General features: G+C 38.3%; 1 protein-coding gene across 1 annotated transcript in view; it reads left to right on the top strand.

The window, feature by feature from the left end:
- Window positions 1-17695, top strand: part of LOC135595177 (uncharacterized) — a 34547-nt gene that overhangs the window by 4384 nt on the left and 12468 nt on the right. The window lies entirely within an intron of this gene.

Below are 17695 nucleotides of genomic sequence, written 5' to 3'. Positions count from 1 at the left end.
TAATCATTCCAGTTCATCATGATGATTTTGCCATTATATTTAGAAATTTTATCATTCATTATACACATTTTCATCTCTAACATAATGTTTCCATGCCTAAGTTCTTGTCAGATAATATAGCAGTTTGGTGAATAATTATCAAGTAGAGATACATACACATGTTAGCATATTAAGCATGATGTACACTGAGTTTAGTTTAGACATGTCCTTGTGTATTGGTTATTGAAGGTTTTACACCAGTTCCTTCCAGACATTGAAGCACTTGATATACATGTCATGTATCCAAGTGGGACCAGTTTGCATGCATGGATTTTCTCTGATTGAAGCCAAACTTTGGTGATTAAAGTTACTATGACATATGTGTCTAAGGTTTGATTTATTGAAATGACTATCCCCAAGCTGGATGAGTACTATATGCATTTTACTCTGTTAGGACCTTGCAATTGCAGGAGCATCGTGCACCATGCTAACCTTTTATGGAATGCTGCATTATTTTCGATGAAGGAATCATTGTTGAAGATTACCTGTGAGGGCTTATTATTTCTATAGAGCAATTTAAACTCAGAAGTAGTTACTAGTTCAGTTTTACTTAACACTTATTGAGTAATATAGTAGTAGCATGCAGTTGTCAACTGAGACTGAAAAGGCTTAGATGGAACATACACTTGGTACAAACAGGAACATGTTTTGTGAAGTTGGACACCGATAATACCGGGATAATGAGGAATGGAATTTGAAAGGTTGATAGTTGTATTTGCTGGAAATACTTTTAGAATGGAGATAAATGGATTTACCAAGTTTAAAATCACAAAGGGATACAAAAACACACCACCCTAAGGATAATTAAATAAGGGTATAAAACTTAAAAAAAAGACTCACTACTCAAGAAAATATCCAAGAGATACAGAGACTAAACCCATCACTCTATGGTAAATCAAAGAGATACAGAGTTAAAAGAGAGAACTCAAAGAGTTCTTGTAAATACAATCAGATTCTGAATTATTTTTGATTCTAAAACACCAAAATAAATATTAGTACATAAAACAACCCTCCATGCATAGGGAACTATATAATTTATTGTCTTGCAGTTTTTTTCTAGGTCCTATAATGCATTCCAAGATAAATTGAATTAACTTTCCCTTTGAATTTGCCCACTAAACCATCCGGGATAATGAGGAATAGAATTTGAAAGGCTGAATTTTTGCTAGAAACACTTTTGGAATGGAGATAAATGGATTCACCAAGTTTAAAATCACAAAGGAATACAGAAACTCACTACCCTAAGGATAATTAAATATGGATACAAAACTTAAAAAAAAGACTCAAAAATATTCAAGAGATACAAAGACTAAACCCATCATTTTATGGTAAACCAAAAAGATACAAAGTTAAAAGAGAGAACTTAAAGAGTTTCTACAAATAGAATCAGATTTTGAACTGTTTCTAATTCTAAAACACCAAAATACATACTAGTGCATGAAACAACCCTCCATGAATAAGAAATTACGAAATTTATTGCTTTACAGCTGATATCTAAGCCCTTTAGTGTTTTCCTTGGTCATGAAGATAAGTTGAATTAACTATATTGAATTTGCCCACTAGACCATCTATTAATGAAACAACCTTAACATTCTCTAGGGAAATGTTTTTGACTTTTTTTAAGATAGGCTGGAAAGTTAATAGCTTTTTAACTTATAAAGGCACGCCCCTTAACTCTTTAGCAATTAATTCGGACTATTCAATCAAGTTGGGCCATCTGTAGGTTTGGAAAATAGGCTTACAACTCATTTGACTTATGGGTTATCACATTTGAGAGATTTGGATTAAAGGCTCTGGGACAAGTATTGTGGGCTGTAGAGAATACCATAGGACCAATAAGATTTACACGAGCTGATTGTAGCAAATTAGGCACTTTTGTATTAATCTCCCTTGGTTGAAAAAGACTTGTTCTCAAGTCCTCATTTATTCCATCAGCATGATAAGGACTTAAATAAGTCACATTGAATGTTGGGGACACTCCATAATCTCCTTGTAGCTCGATCTCATAAGCATTCTTGTCAATTCTCTTTAGCACCTTGAATGAACCATTAGTCTTTGGTTTCAATTTCCCAAATTTGCCTAGTGGAAATCTCTCATTCCTTAGATGGATCCAGACCAAATCACCCTCATTAAACTTCACATACTTTCTATGTTTGTTGGCAGCTCACATGTACCTCTCATTTTGCTTCTAAATGGTTGCTTTAATACTCTCATGCAACTTCTTTCTCTGTTTAGATCTCTTATCAGTATCTCCACTAAATTGTTTAATTGTAGAATGAGGAACTAAGTTCAAAAAATAGTAGGATTAGCACTATAAACAATATCAAAAGGACTCTTACCAATGCTATGATACATGGAACGGTTATAGGCAAACTCAATTTATGGAAGAATGAGATCCCATTGCTCGAGGTTTCTACCAACATAGCTTCTAAGCAAGTTTCGCAAACTTCTGTTTGTTACCTCTGTTTGCTCATCAGTTTGTGGATGATGACAGCTACTGAAATTCAAAGATATACCCAACTTCCTCCATAGAGTTCTCGAATAATGACTAAGAAATTTTGAATCTCGATCAGACACTATAGTTCTTGGATTGTCATGCAATTTCACAATCTCCTTGAAGTACAAATCAGTAATATGAGATGCATCATTTGATTTGTTGCGGGGAACAAAGTGAGTCATCTTTGAGAATCTGTCAACAACCATGATGGAATCCTTATTCCTTTGAGTTTTTGGCAATCCCAAAACGAAGTCAAGACTCACATCCTCTGATGGAGCACTAGGCACTGGCAATAGAGCATGCAAATTAGAATTTTGGCTTGTTTTTGCCAAATGACATACTCGGCATTGCTTCATAAGTCTCTCCATATCTCTGAACATCTTAGGCTAATAGAAATTTGATTGAATTAGAGTTAGAGTCTTTTCCCTACCAAAATGTCCTTCCAAAACATCACAATGAGCTTCAGCCAGAATTACTTGTCTCAAAGAACAAGATGGAACACACAAGGCATTAGCTCGAAAAAGAAAACCATCAAAGATAGAAAATTGTTGAAAAGAATCTGATTTGCAATTCTACTATATTGAGATAAAATCCACATCATTCTCGTAGAAATATTTGAATGTTTCAAATCCAATCACTTTGATTTCTATGGCTGATAATAAAGAATGCTTTATACTTAATGCATCAACGACTATGTTTTGAACACCAGATTTGTGCTTGATAGTAAAGTTATAAGATTGCAAGAACTCTACCAAGCTGCAAGCCTCTTGTTTATCTTATGCTGGAGATTAATGAACTTCAATGCCTCATGATCAGAATATAGGACGGACGACTTGGTAAAAAGATATTGACTCCAATGAGATAAGACTCTATAAATAGCATAGAACTCCTTATCATAGGTAGAATATCTCATTCTTGTATCATTTAGCTTCTTACTAAAAAAGGTAATGGACTTTCTTGACTCAAAAAGCACCAATACCTATATTAGAGGCATCACATTCAACCTCAAACATCTTGTCAAAATTAGGTAGAACTAAGATAGGAGCTTCGATCACCTTTCTTTTTAACAGTTTAAAAGCATCATCAGCCTCACTAGTCCACTTGAATTTATCACCTTTCAAGTATTCGATGATTAGACCGACAATAGAACTAAAACCCTTGATGAATCTTCTGTAAAAGGAAGTTAAGCTATGGAAACTCCTCACATCATGCAATGAAGCTAGTGTTGGCCAACTAAGAATAGTCTTTACCTTACTTTGATCCATCATGATCCCATCTTTTGAAACAACATACTCTAGAAACACCACTCTAGGAGTAAAGAAATAACAATTCTTTATATTAGCATAAAGCTTTTGTTATCTCAAAATAAGAAAGATGTCTTTAAGATGATTCATATGCTCCTCACTCTTGCTGTATACCAATATGTCATCAAAATAAGCCATAACAAAAGACCCAATGCATAACTTAAGTTTATGATTCATAAATCTCATGAAAGTGCTAGGAGCATTAGATAACTCAAATGGTATAACCAATCATTTATATAAGCCATCCCTAGTTTTAAATGCTGTGTTTCACTCATCTCCAAGCCTCATTCTAATTTGGTGATAGCTACTCCTCAAATCAATTTTAGAGAAAATAGAAGCACTATACAATTGATCAAGTAAATCATTTACCTTGGAATGGGAAAACTATAATCAATTGTGATTTTGTTGATGGCACGACTATTTACACACATTCTTCAAGAACCATCCTTCTTAGGCACCAACAAGGTTGGAATCGCACAAGGGCTCATGCTCTCCTGAATCAACCCCTTTTCCACTAACTCATTCACTTGCATTTGAAGTTCTGCATGCTCCTTGGGGCTCATTCTGTAGGCTGTTTTATTAGGTAGCACTGCCTTTGGAATAAGATCCATGTGATGCTAGATGTCTCTTAAAGGTAGAAGACCATGTGGAATCTCCTTAGGTATAACATCTTGAAACTCCTTTAGGATTGGTTTCATGCTTGCTGGTAGCTCCTTGTGTTGTTCATTCTCCTCTACTAAAGGTTGTAATAGAGCTAAAACAATCTTCTTTTCTTTCACCTTAAAAGAATAAGTATGTTTATAGCCATCATATAACACCCTCCTATCATAATGCCAAGGTCTACCTAACAGCAAATGATAAGCATCCATAGGAGCAACATCACACCATACTTCAACTTTATAATGCTTGCCAATAGAAAACGAAACTAAACATCTTTTAGTTACCTTGATGCCATTCTCCTTTTGCAGCCAGCATAATTGGTAAGGATGTGGATGAGTGATTGTGTCCAAGTTTAGCTTCTACACTATCTCCAAAGATACCATATTTTTAAGGTTGCCACTATCAATGATCACCAAGCACACCTTACTATGAGAAGTGCATTTGGTGTGAAACCAGTGATTTAAAAAGCGCTAGGCGTCAAAAGGCGCCAAGGTCCAAAAACGCCCGAGGCGCTAGGCGCTCGCTCGAGCGAAGTGAGGCGTTAAAATATAAAAAATATATAATATAATTAATAAATATAATTATTTAAAAATTTAAAATAAAAATATGTTATTAAATTAAGAAAATCTAAGATACAAAATCACAATGTCACATTAACAAAAAGTTTTAAAATTCAAAACAATAAAATTTTACATCAAAATCATTCATCATAATCAATATTATCGTCATTTTCACACAAATCATCTTCATTGAATTCGTCCACTTCCTCTTGTCATTCGACTCCTTCCTCTTCATCAAAATATGTTTCATTCTCTATATCTTTAACAATAGTAGGAGCCGAGCTTGATGTTTTTGCACTCATTTTTCTCTTTGTCATCTGTCTTGTATATGTTTGTAATTCTTCAGTACCTGAAGCTCTTGCCACATCTCCCCATGTCAATCTATTATCTTCAAATACAAGCTCGTCTTCGGCATCTTGCAAGTTAGCACCCATTTCTCTCACCGACCACTCATTTGAATTATCAATATCTTGCAGTGAGATTGAATCAATTCTATTTTGCAAATCATGACGAACCTTCAAAGCTTAATTATACTTTATGTAAACAAGATCGTGTAATCGTTGATGTTCCAACTGATTTCTTCTCTTTGAGTGAATATGTCATGTCATATAATTTAAAAATATATTAATACATATATCTAAATAAATACATAAATTAAAACAAAAATATTTAGTGATCCTTACATGCTCAAAGACACTCCAATTTTGCTCACAACCCGAAGCACTACATGTCAAACTAAGTACTTTGATGGCAAATTACTGTAAGTTCGAGGTGGAATTTCCAAATAGACTCCACCATTCAACTGCAAAATTTATGTTATTATTAACAATAACATAGTAACATACTATAGATGAAATTAATTATATCAAATTATTAATACCTGGAGACGTAGTTGTCCTGGATCGAACGGCTATTGAAATTCTAAAAAGACCTTCGACATTTTTATATAAAGATAATTCACGAATAATCTTATCTTGTACTTCAAGGCTTGAAACTAATCTTGCAACGCATTGATATAACCCATCCAAAACTTCTGCATCAAACCCAACAGATTTAATCTTATAAAAGAATTCATGGTTCAAATAATATCCTACTACATTTAAGGGACGATGAAGTTGACAATTCCATCTTTCGTTAATGATTGTAAAAATTTTCTTATATTTTTCTTCCTTTTCATTAAAAGACATTTTAATCGTCTCCTTTGCTTTATCTATAGCCTCATAAATATATCCCATTGCAGATTTATTTTCATTATCCACCAATCGAAGGATTCGAACAAGAGGGCCCATTACCTTTAATATATAAACTACATGATTCCAAAAGGATGACATTAAGATGATATCAGTAGCCCTTTTGTCTTTTGCTTTTGTCCATTTGCTTGTCACCCATTTCTCAGATCTAAACATGTTTCTCAGATTATGTTTTTAACGATGCACGCTCTGTAATGTCAAGAATGAAGTAGCAAATCAGGTGACACCATATCTCACTAATTTTTTGTTCCCTGTAAATTCTCTCATCATATTCAAAGCCCTAATATGATTTTAAAGAAATCCAACAACAAAAATTGCCCTTTTTAAGGTTTTCTTGATATATAAGATTTTTCTAATATCCTCCAACATTAAATCAATACAATGTGCTGCACATGGAGTCCAATATAAGTATTGTCATTTTGATTCAAGCAATTTACCTGAGACAAAGGATAAAAAAAATGATAAGACTTAGGAGTTTAACACATTTAATTGAAGATAAAATAATTAAAAAATTCAAAAGATGAATATTACCAGCTAATACATAGTTGCTTCCATTGTCGGTTATGATTTGAACGACATTTTGTTCTCCAATTTCTTCCACGAACTTGTCTAGTAAATTATATATCTTGTCTCCAGATTTTACAAAAGATGAAGTATCTATTGACTTCACAAACATAGTCCCTAAAGAACAGTTAACTATAAAATTAATTATACTCTTGCGCCTCCTGTCAGTTCAAACATCGGACATAATAGAGCAACTATGTATTGCCCATGATTCTTTATGACCCTTTAGTAAATCATTTGTATAATTCAACTTTTTTTGCAATAATGGAACTTGCATCTCATAATAACTTGGAGGTTTTAATCCCGCACCATATCTTCCAATAGCTTCAATCATTTCCTTAAAACTGTTTAAACGAGTTGTACTAAGAGGAAGACTAGCCTGATAGAAGAAGCGAGCAATGTGCTGAATTGTTCTTCCTTTTATTTCTTTATCACAAGCATCACCTATATTTGTTTATCTAAATTTTGAGCCTCCTGCTTGTCCTTGTTGCTTCTATGATCCTTGAAACATATATAGATCCATCGGTCCTTTTTTATCCTTCTTAGTACTCATAACTTTTTTTCCTTTTTTGTCGTATACTTTTTTCCTAGTTGGGTTAATACCATGGTTTGCCATATCGAATCGTACCGCCCGGTACGGGCGGTATGTACCAGTCCGACAGGCCAGCGGTACGCGGACCGCCCGGTATCGGTCCGATGCACCCGAGTGTACTGCTATAGTAGCAGTACAGTGCACTGCTATAGTAGCAGTACAGTGCACCAATACACTGTAGCAATGCAATGTAGCAGTGCTACAGTGCTCGGTGCACCCGAGTGTACTGCTCGGTACACCGTACAGTACCGGTACCGAGCCCAGGTCGAAATATCGGTACGGTACGGTATTGCGAACCTTGGTTAATACTCATAGAATAATCTTCTTCTTTATCCTTGAGATGTTCAACATTGTCTTTTGGTAAATTCCTATAAGATTCATTCTTTTGTGTCTTCTTTTCATTCATATAACTCAACAACTCTTCTTTTACCTCAGGGGACACTTTTTGTAAGTTGCTGCATTCTTGAAATTTCCTACCAGATGTTTTGCACAAAAAATACCACTTCTAGTAGTCTTATCGCAGAACATGCAAGTCACTGCATTAGGATCTTTCGGATTCTTTAGATAACTATACTTCCATGTAGGATCTTTTTTTGATGCCATTGGAGACTCTATTGAGTTGCTCTGTACACTTGTCATTTATCTTGAAACCTAACAATAATTTCAAATAAATAAAAATTAATAGTATTAAAATCAAAATAATATATTATTAATCTAATAAATACAAATTTTGTTACTAGTATACAGTAAACAGTAAACAGTATATAGTATACTGTTAATAGTATACTTTCGAAAGAGGAGAAGCGAAAGAGGAGAAGAGTGTAAGGGAAGACCGAGGGTGCTGATTGAGAAATGCGGGAGCAGCAGCGGCAACGGCGAGCGACGACAGTGGCAGCGGTAGCAGCGAGCAGTAGGAGGAGTCGGAGCGGGAAAGGCGAGCGGCGACAGTGGCAGTGACAACAGCGGCAACGGGAGCGAGAGTGGCGAATGACGACAATGGCAGCGGCAGCGGTAAAAGCGAGCAGCGACAGCGGCAACAGTGGCAGCGGCAGTAGCGAGCAGCGGGAGCGGGAGCGGCGAGCGACAACGGTAGCGTGAACGGTGAGTAGGGTTAGGGTTGGGGAAGTCGCACTGATATCGGTGCTTTAGTTGGTTCGATTGAACCAACTAAAGCACCGGAGACCGAACCAGACCTAAAATGTTGGTTCGGTCACCTGGTTTAACCCAGGCGCTCGCCCGAAGTGCCCGGCGCCTGGGCTCGGGCGAGCGCCCATGCGACGCCTCTTTGAAGAGCGCCGCTTGGAAATGAAGCGAGGCGCTCGGGCCTCGCCTCGCCTCGCCCGAGCGCCTTTTTAAATCATTGTGTGAAACACGTTCTTTCTCACCTAACTTTTATCCTCAGCCACATAGGACACTTTTAAACTATGTTGTAACACAATAGACAAACCATGATCAACATAAGTAACCTCTTCCTCATCATCATCATATTCAAGTTCGTCGTTGGCATCATCCCCTTCTCTATCACTATAATCTTTAACCAAAGTAACAATCCTCCTATTTGGACAATTTGAAGCAATATGCCCAAAATCAAGACATTTGAAGTATTTTCGACCGCTCGGTGTAGAAGAATTAGGTGTTTGCTTGCTGCTAGTAGATCTTTCACCCTTGTCTTGCACCTTTGACGCCACCTTGCTTTGGAGAGTAGGCTTGGAATTTCCTCCTCTCGTATAACCTTCTTTTGATCCGTGTCGAGAACTCTTTTCAAACTTCTATTGCTTCTCAACTTTTAAAGCTAACTTGCTCACATCATTCAAAGACCAATAGGGTCAGAGTTGAACTTCTTTAGCAATCTCATATTTCAGACCTCCTAACTATCTTGTAATGATTTGCTCCTCTGGTTCCATAAGCTCGCCTCTTAACATGAGATTATCGAACTCTGCTTTGTACTCCTTCACATAAGATCTTTTTGCTTAAAATAATGGATTTTGAAAAAGATCTCTTGCTTATAGTTGTCTGGCAAGTATTTCCTCCTCAACTCCCTTTTCATTTTCTCCCATGTCACGATCTTACTCTTCCCCTCACGTTCTCTTTGCTTTTTCAGGTTTTCCCACCAAAAAGATATATTTCCTTTGAGTTTGAGTGCTAGAAGCTTTATCTTCTTTTGTTCTGGAGGTTCATGAAACTCAAACTTTCTTTCCACCGTATTAAGCCAATTAATAAAGTCATCAACATTGATTTAACCTTCAAACTCTAGAATATGTAACTTTGGGTTGTTTGTGTTTTGCCACTCATCTTATCTCTATACTTTGCCCGATATCTTCCTAACTCCCTTGGGTGAGGAGGTGTATCATCATCAGAACCAAACTCTTGGGTATCATTTTTATGCTGGTTGTTTTTTCTTCGAAGTTTTTTAATGATTTCATTCTTTTCTTGTAGACTGCGTAGCAATCTTTGTAGTTGCAAACTCAAGGACTCAACGTCATTTTCATGGCCACTATCTTCACCAACTACATCTTTTCCATTCCGCCTTGTTATGATATCTAGCCTTTAGCTTTGATACCAAATTGATATCGGGATAATGAGGAATGGAATTTGAAAGGCTGATAGTTGTATTTGTTAGAAACACTTTTGGAATGGAGATAAATAGATTCACCAAGTTTAAAATCTCAAAGGAATACAGAATCCCACCACCTTAAGGATAATTAAACAAGGATATAAAACTTAAAAAAAAGACTCATCACTCAAGAAAATATCCAAGAGATACAGAGATTAAACCCACCACTCTATGGTAAACCAAAGAGTACATAATTAAAAAAGAGAGAACTCAAAGAGTTTCCACAAATACAATCAGATTCTAAACTATTTCTAATTATAAAACACCAAAATAAATACTAGTGCATGAAGCAACCCCTCATGCATAGGGAATTATGAAATTTATTGCTTTGCAGCTGATATCTAAGCCCTTTAATGTATTTCTTGATCATGAAGATAAATTAAATTAACTCTCTTTGAATCTACCCACCAAACCATCTATTAATGAAACGGTCTTACCTTTCTCTAGGGAAATGCTTTTGATTTGTTTTAAGATAGGTTGGAAAGTTAAGAGTCTGAACTTTTCAACTTATAAAGGCACACCCCTTAACTCTTTAGCAATCAATTCAGGCTATTCAAACAAGTTGGGCCATCTACAGGTTTGGAAAATGGGCTTGTAACTCATTTGGCTTATGGGCTGTCATATTTGAGAGGTCTGGACTAAAGGCTATTGGACAAGCATTGTGAGCTGTAGAGAATACCATAGGATCAGCAAGATTTACACGAGCTGATTGTAGCAAATTAGGTACTCACGTGTCAACCGAGTATGATGATTCATAGATAGCCATATGCATATTGCTGCTCTCCTTATGTTACCTTATGTTATATAAATAAATTGTTGCCTTTTCACCAAGTAATCTTTATTAGATCCAATACTGTTGTTCCAAAACATCTTGTTTAATGTGTGGAGCATCCAGCATGTGAAGAAAGAGATGTGCTAACAGTTGTTTGTTATTCATCATCTCATTGCTTGATTATGTTTTTATTGTTAGGAACGGGGTCGGTACTAAGAGGAGGGGGGGGGGGGGGGGGTGAATTAGTGCAGCGGTAAAATAACGTCTTCAAAACTTTTCGTTTCGATTAAAATCGATTATGATGAAAATCGATTTCAGAAACTTAACTTTGAAAGCGTACGTTTATGAAGTGAATGCAGTAGGCAAGTAAAAATTCAGTTTGCAGTATGTAAATGGCAGGAAGTAAATGTAAACCAGAGAACACACCAATTTTATAGTGGTTCGATCGTCATGACCTACATCCACTCCGCCGATTCCTCTTCCGTCGAGGCCACCGACATCCACTATCGGTCTTCCTTCAATAGGCGAAGACCAACCACCTTTTATAACTCGATTCTCCTTTTACCGGGTTTAGGAGATAACTCTTACACCCTCACTCACTCCTCTCTTAAACTATTCTAACACTTAGAACTTTGAGAGGAGCTCACACAAGATTGCAGCAACGTTTCCATACTTTTTTACTCTTAATACTTGTGTCTTTTAACCAGGGATGAGAGGGGTATTTATATGCTTTAAGTTGATTCAAACTTTGAGCCTTAAAACATCTCATCTCGGGTTTCCTGGGCATGGGCGGTACCTCCGCCAGTGTCAGTCTGACACTGACACTGCACTGAGCGGTACCACCGCCTGACAGTCTCAAAGACTGTGCCACGACGGTGCCACTTCTTGGGCCATTGTTTGGGCCTCTCATTGGGCCTAACACAGTCTTTACATGGGCCTAGCTGGCCCCTAATTGGGTTGGCCCAAATCCAAACCTAATTACGTGCTAACTACGATTCCTAAGACATTTGCTAAGCTAAACAAGTCCCTATGTCTTGGTTTCTTCCGGCGATCTCTCGGCAATGTTCCGGCGGACTCCCGGCAAGCTCCTGGACTTCACGACGATCTTCTTGGCGAGTTCCGATGAGCTTCTCTGGCAAGCTTCGAGACTTCTCAGTTGGTTCCGATAGAACTTCCAACGAACATCCGGACTTCCAACGAACTCTTGAACTCCCAATAAAATCGCGTCCTTGACTCCGGGACTTCATTTTGCTTTATGCCTTGCTATCGTAGTTAATCCTGTACATGTAAAACACACTTCGATCTAGACAATTAATACTAAGCATTAATCATGTTGTCCGGCATGTCATTGGTCCCTCGACGCTTCGTTCGATTATTTGGCGCATCGTCCTCTCTTGCGGCCTATTGCCCAATCGACCAGTTGACTCCGCAACTCCGATATCCTTGGCGCAATATTCGCTCTTCTTGGCCTGATGCCCGAATCCATGGCCCGAAGCCTTCTGTCGATACGTCGATCGATCCTCCTACCCGACGTCCAATCTCCTAACATGTTTTCCTCCGGCACAACATGATTCTTCCTGCTTTAATTGTCTCATCCTGATCGAAGCATCTTGCGTCACTCAAAACGCAGATTAAAACATAAACACTTATCAATTGGTTTCATCATTGAAATACGAGATTCAACAATCTCCCCTCTTTTGATGATGACAACCAATTGATGACGGAGTTAACTTTAACTCCTGGAGTTTAAACAAACTCCCATATCAATATGCCATATTAATAGAACCTTGAATTCAAGCTGAATTCAAGTCGTTGCAAATTTCATCATGAATATTTACAACATGTCATCATGCATAACATGATCATACTTCTCCCCCTTTGTCATCAACAAAAAGGAGAAGTGTACCTTTCATGTGTTTGGAATATAAGTTCAAATCATTGCATGAAAAACATAATATCAAGTTTTATCATTATGCAAGCTAGCAAGATTTCGAAAGCAAATGCAAGATAGCTTTCTTGTAAACTAGCAATTCTTGCTTCCTTTTGCAATGTGCAAGTTGCAAGTTTTGCTTCTTGAGATAGGCAAGCTAGTGATGTTTAAGATAGCCAGCTCTTTCTTCTCTTTTGAGAAGTGTCATTTTTGCTTCTTTTGCAAAGTGCAAGCTAGCAAAATTTTACATTATTTTACAATATACAAGTTAGCAAGATACAATGTTTTACAAGAAGCAAGCAAACAATTTAGCAAGTGTTACGTTTGCATCTTCCCTTTAAATATGCAAGAAAGTAAGTTTTTGCATCTTCTTTACTTATACAAGCTAGCTAGCAAGCTAGCTATCTGTTAGAACCCTTGCAGATTCTAAACTTGGGGTTGATCTCTTTAGGGGATCGGCCTCCTTGGAACTCTATAGGGGTTCCTCCCTCCAAGTTGCTGCTCAAAGGCTGCAGAAAAGATTCATCTATTGCTTATCAAAAGAGAAGGAATACATGGCTATTTATAGGGCTTCTAAACCCTAACTCCTAATAGGACTCCTACTTAAGACTCTTACTTCTAACCAACTCCTAGTATGACTCATAGTCAAGACTCCTATTCCCTTACAACTCCTAATTCTTCTCTAAGAAAACACCTCCTACTTGAATGCCCCTCTCAATTAGGACTCTCCTAGCTAGAGTCCTAACAGAATGTCCCTCTCAATTAGGACTCTCCAAGCTAGAGTCCTAACAGACCCGCCCTCTTCAAATCAGCCTTGTCCCCGAGGCTGATGATTTGTGAATTCTGGGAATTTGATCTTCAAGTCGTCATAGTTCTCCCAAGTAGCATCTTCTATTGGTAGATTCGCCCACTTTATTAGCACTTCATTAGTGGGTCGTCGTCGTCGAGTCACGATCCGTCGATCAATAATGGCACTTGGCTGGGTCTGGAGTTCTCTTTGGGTAGTCATATTTGGTGGGCGGCTTTGGGTTGTCTCCAAGCACCTATTTAAAACTTCCGTCTGGCTGTTGGTTTGTGGGTGATATGTCGTACTCCTTTTCAATTTAGTACCCTGCATATGGAATAACTTTGTCCAAAATCTGCTCTTGAAGATGCAAGTAGAATTTGTCACAAGCACAATGCGTCCCTTATAGCATAATTCTTTTGAGTCCCGATTGTAATGAGCCATGGGGCTTAGTGCTTCCTCCAATTTTTTTATAATCTTACTAGTATCTGAATCTTCCTGCCATTCCATCTTAATATCCTCAAGGAAGTCGCAGGTCGGAAGTGAAACGGCCGAAACTTCAACTTGCTCGGGTAGCTGCGAAAGCGCATCTGCAAGAACATTCTCTTCCCCCTTTTTGTAAGTTATTTCAAAATCAAATCCAAGAAGTTTTGTTACCCATTTTTGCTGCTCAGGGGATGGTATCTTTCGCTCCAAAAAGTACTTGAGGCTTTTATGGTCGGTTTTATTTTGAAATCGTCGACCAATCAAGTAGGGTCTCCACCTCGTTGCTGCACGCACAATGGCGAGCAACTCCTTATCATATGTTGACTTATTTTGATGGGAGGGAGATAATGCCTTGCTAGTGTATGCGAGTGGTCGGCCATCTTGCATGAGAATGGCTCCAATTCTGACTCTAGATGCGTCGACCTCATTAATGAAGGGTCGGTTAAAATATGGTAGTGTTAGCACCGGCGTCGTCGTCATGGCTGCCTTAAGTTTGTCGAAGGCAACGGAGGCTCTATCTGACCATTGGAAGACATCTTTTTTTAGTAAGGAAGTAAGTGGTGCACTGATGTCGCCATAGTTTTTCACGAACTTGTAGTAGTAGCCTGTTAAACCCAGAAAGCCATATAGCAATTTTACGTTCCTCGGGGTAGGCCAGTTTTGCATTGCTTCAATTTTGAAGGGGTCTTCTGCCACACCTTCCTCTGATATGATATGCCCAAGATATTCCACCTTCTTTTGAAGAAAGCAAAAATTCATAGTGGTTGTTGTGTGTTCAAAAGGTGGTTTTCGGTATGTCTTCTTCGCATACTTGTATTTGATGATACCCGGATCGAAGGTCCAGCTTTGTGAAGATTTGTGCTCCCTTTCATCAAGCAATTCATCTACTACTAGAATAGGGTATTTATCCTTGATGGTTATGCCATTGAGAGCTCGGTAGTCAACACATAATCGCCATGTTCCGTCCTTCTTTTGTATGGGGAGCACCGGTGAAGAGTAGGGGCTGCAACATGGCCGAATAACTCCTGTTTCGATCATCTCTTTTACAATCCATTCTATTTCATCCTTCTGGAGATGTGGATACTGATATGGCTGAGCATTTGCTAGAGGTTTGCCTGGAAGAATCGTTAGATAATAATCATGCCGGCGGGTAAGAGGTAGGTTGCGCGGTTCGTCAAATATATCTAAAAGGTCAGCAAGCAAAGGAAGTAGATTTGGATCTTCAAATTCTGTTGACTCTCCCTTAGTTTGCTGCTCAAGTTGTACCAAAAAGCCACTGCATGCTTTATGCAAAACTTTCTTCATTTGTTGTGTGCAAATCATCGTTACGTCGCCCCCACGTTTCCCGTGCAGTATCACCTGTTTCTCCTTACTGTAAAATTTCATAATTAGTTTCATAAAATTCTAAGAAAAATCACCTAATGTTGTCAACCATTTAATTCTGAGCATGGCCTCATGATCATCAAGAGGAAGAAGGAAGAAATCTGCAATTATCTCTTGGTCCTGCAGAAATAGTTTCTCCTGCGGGCGCCTATGATCGCACTTCAAAATCTGTCTGTCGGTGACTTTAACATCAAACCTGCAGCGATTCTCGATAGGTAATGCCATTCGGATAGCAACCCTACTGTTTAGGATATTATTAATGCTGCCCGTGTCGATGAAAACAGTGATCGGTTGTTGTTTGAGAAGGCCTCCAACTTTCATCGTTTGCGGGTTTGAGTAGCTGGCTAGTGCATGTACCGTAACTTCGGTCGGTTGTGGCTCTTCTTCTGCATCTTCTTCCTTATGTTCAATGCCCTCTTCTGGATATTCAATGACCTTTTCTTCTACTGGTTCAATCATAAGAAGTCTCCCTTTACTACAACGATGCTCACGGCTCCACGGCTCGTCACAATGCCAACATAACCCCTTCGCATATCGCTCCCGAAGCTCTTCTCTTGTTAACCTCTTTGGTGTAGGGACTTGGTCGATAGTAGGGGGGGCTGAGGGCTTCAATATTACTGGTTGAGGAGCGACCCTAGTCCTCTGAGCTTTATGGTTCAATTGCTCCTCTTGATGTCGTGCGAAAGAGATGGCTGCCATCAGCGTATACGGTTGTCGCGCTTTAACTTCTCTTCGGATCTCCGGCTTCAAGCCCTCAATGAAGGTCCTCAATAGCTGTTTTTGAGACCAATCATGAGTTTGATTAGATAACCTTTCAAACCTGGTTTGGTATTCCTGAATGGTGGAAGTTTGTCGGATCTTTGCTAGTTGTCCATCAATATTCTCGTAATCGGTTGGTCTGAAGCGGATCAGCAGTCCTTCTTTGAATTGTTGCCATGAAAGGACTCCATAAGTATGTTCAAACCAGTCAAACCACTGTATAGCACCCCCTTCAAGATGTATAGCTGCAATTTTCACCATAGATGCATTCGCGATTTTGTGGTACTGAAAATATCGCTCCACGCGCGAGATCCAACCAATCGGGTCTCCTCCTTCCCATCTAGGGAAGTCCACTCTCATGCATGGATAATTGGGTTCAGTCATAGAGCCTCCCCTCCCTTGGAACTCATCTCTTCGGGCCTGGTGCGATTGGGCAAAGCTCTCTCCGTGGTATGATTTTTTCGGGCTTAGTAGTCGACCCAATCTGAGTTCGGTAAAGAGCGTCTGAATCTTATCCTCCATTCGCGCCTCCAAGGCTTCGAATTTAGCATTGATTGCCTCCTTAGATGCCATAGTATATGCCTCCAAGTCTATGATATTAAGATCTCTCTTTTGTTGTCAGGTTAAAGGCATGTATAGGTTGAGAGAAGTGATGGTCGAAAGGGTTGGTGGATCGGTGGATGTAGGCTACGATTTAGGCTTATTTTGTGGCTGTTTTGGGTGCAGTTTGAGGGTGTGGTTTGGTGGAGTTTTAGGGCTGTAGATGAAAGTTTTGGATCTGTGGTAGATGGCAGCAAAGGTTTGAGAGAAATCAATGGAAGTTACAGCAAGTATGTGCTGTCTTGTAAGAGCAGAATTGTCGTTGAAGAAACAGCGGTTTCTCGATGTAATTTCTACCAAAAACTTGAGAGAATTGAGGAGGGAATTGATAGCAAAATCACAGTTTATATGACAGCAAGGATGACTAATTTAATCAAGAAAATTTCGGCAGTATAATAGCAAGGAAATTGGTGCAAGTTGCGATAGCAGAATTCTCGTCGAAAAATTTCAACAGTTTACGATGAAAATTTATAGCAATACAAAAATCGGTTTTAGAGATGAATTCTTCAATAGATCAATCTTAAATGGAAGCCAAGATGATCTATAAAGTGTATAAGAAATTTCATTCAAAAAAGATTGCAAATAGATGGGTTAAGGCAACAATATGCGGCTGAAATTTTCTGCAGCATAGATTTTTAAGTATAGCAGATTGGACGTAAAAGATCAGAAGTTTATATTGAGAATTTTTTGATGAAACCAAAGGGAAATCCACTATTAGGAAGTGTCAAAGCTATCATAAAAATTTCGTAAAGATTTGGATAGAAACAACGTAGTATCAAGATCAAACAATCAGTGCTATGCGGCTGAAATTTTACGGTGCAGATTTTCAAGTATAGCAGATTAGATGTAAAATATCAATGGTTTATATTGAGAATTTTTTGACAAAACCAAAGGAAAATCT

Source organism: Musa acuminata, chromosome BXJ1-10 (genome assembly GCF_036884655.1).
Source record: "Musa acuminata AAA Group cultivar baxijiao chromosome BXJ1-10, Cavendish_Baxijiao_AAA, whole genome shotgun sequence".
Classification (NCBI taxonomy): Eukaryota; Viridiplantae; Streptophyta; class Magnoliopsida; order Zingiberales; family Musaceae; genus Musa; species Musa acuminata.
Note: the sequence above shows the minus strand (reverse complement) of the source record. Positions and strands in the feature narration are given on the sequence as shown.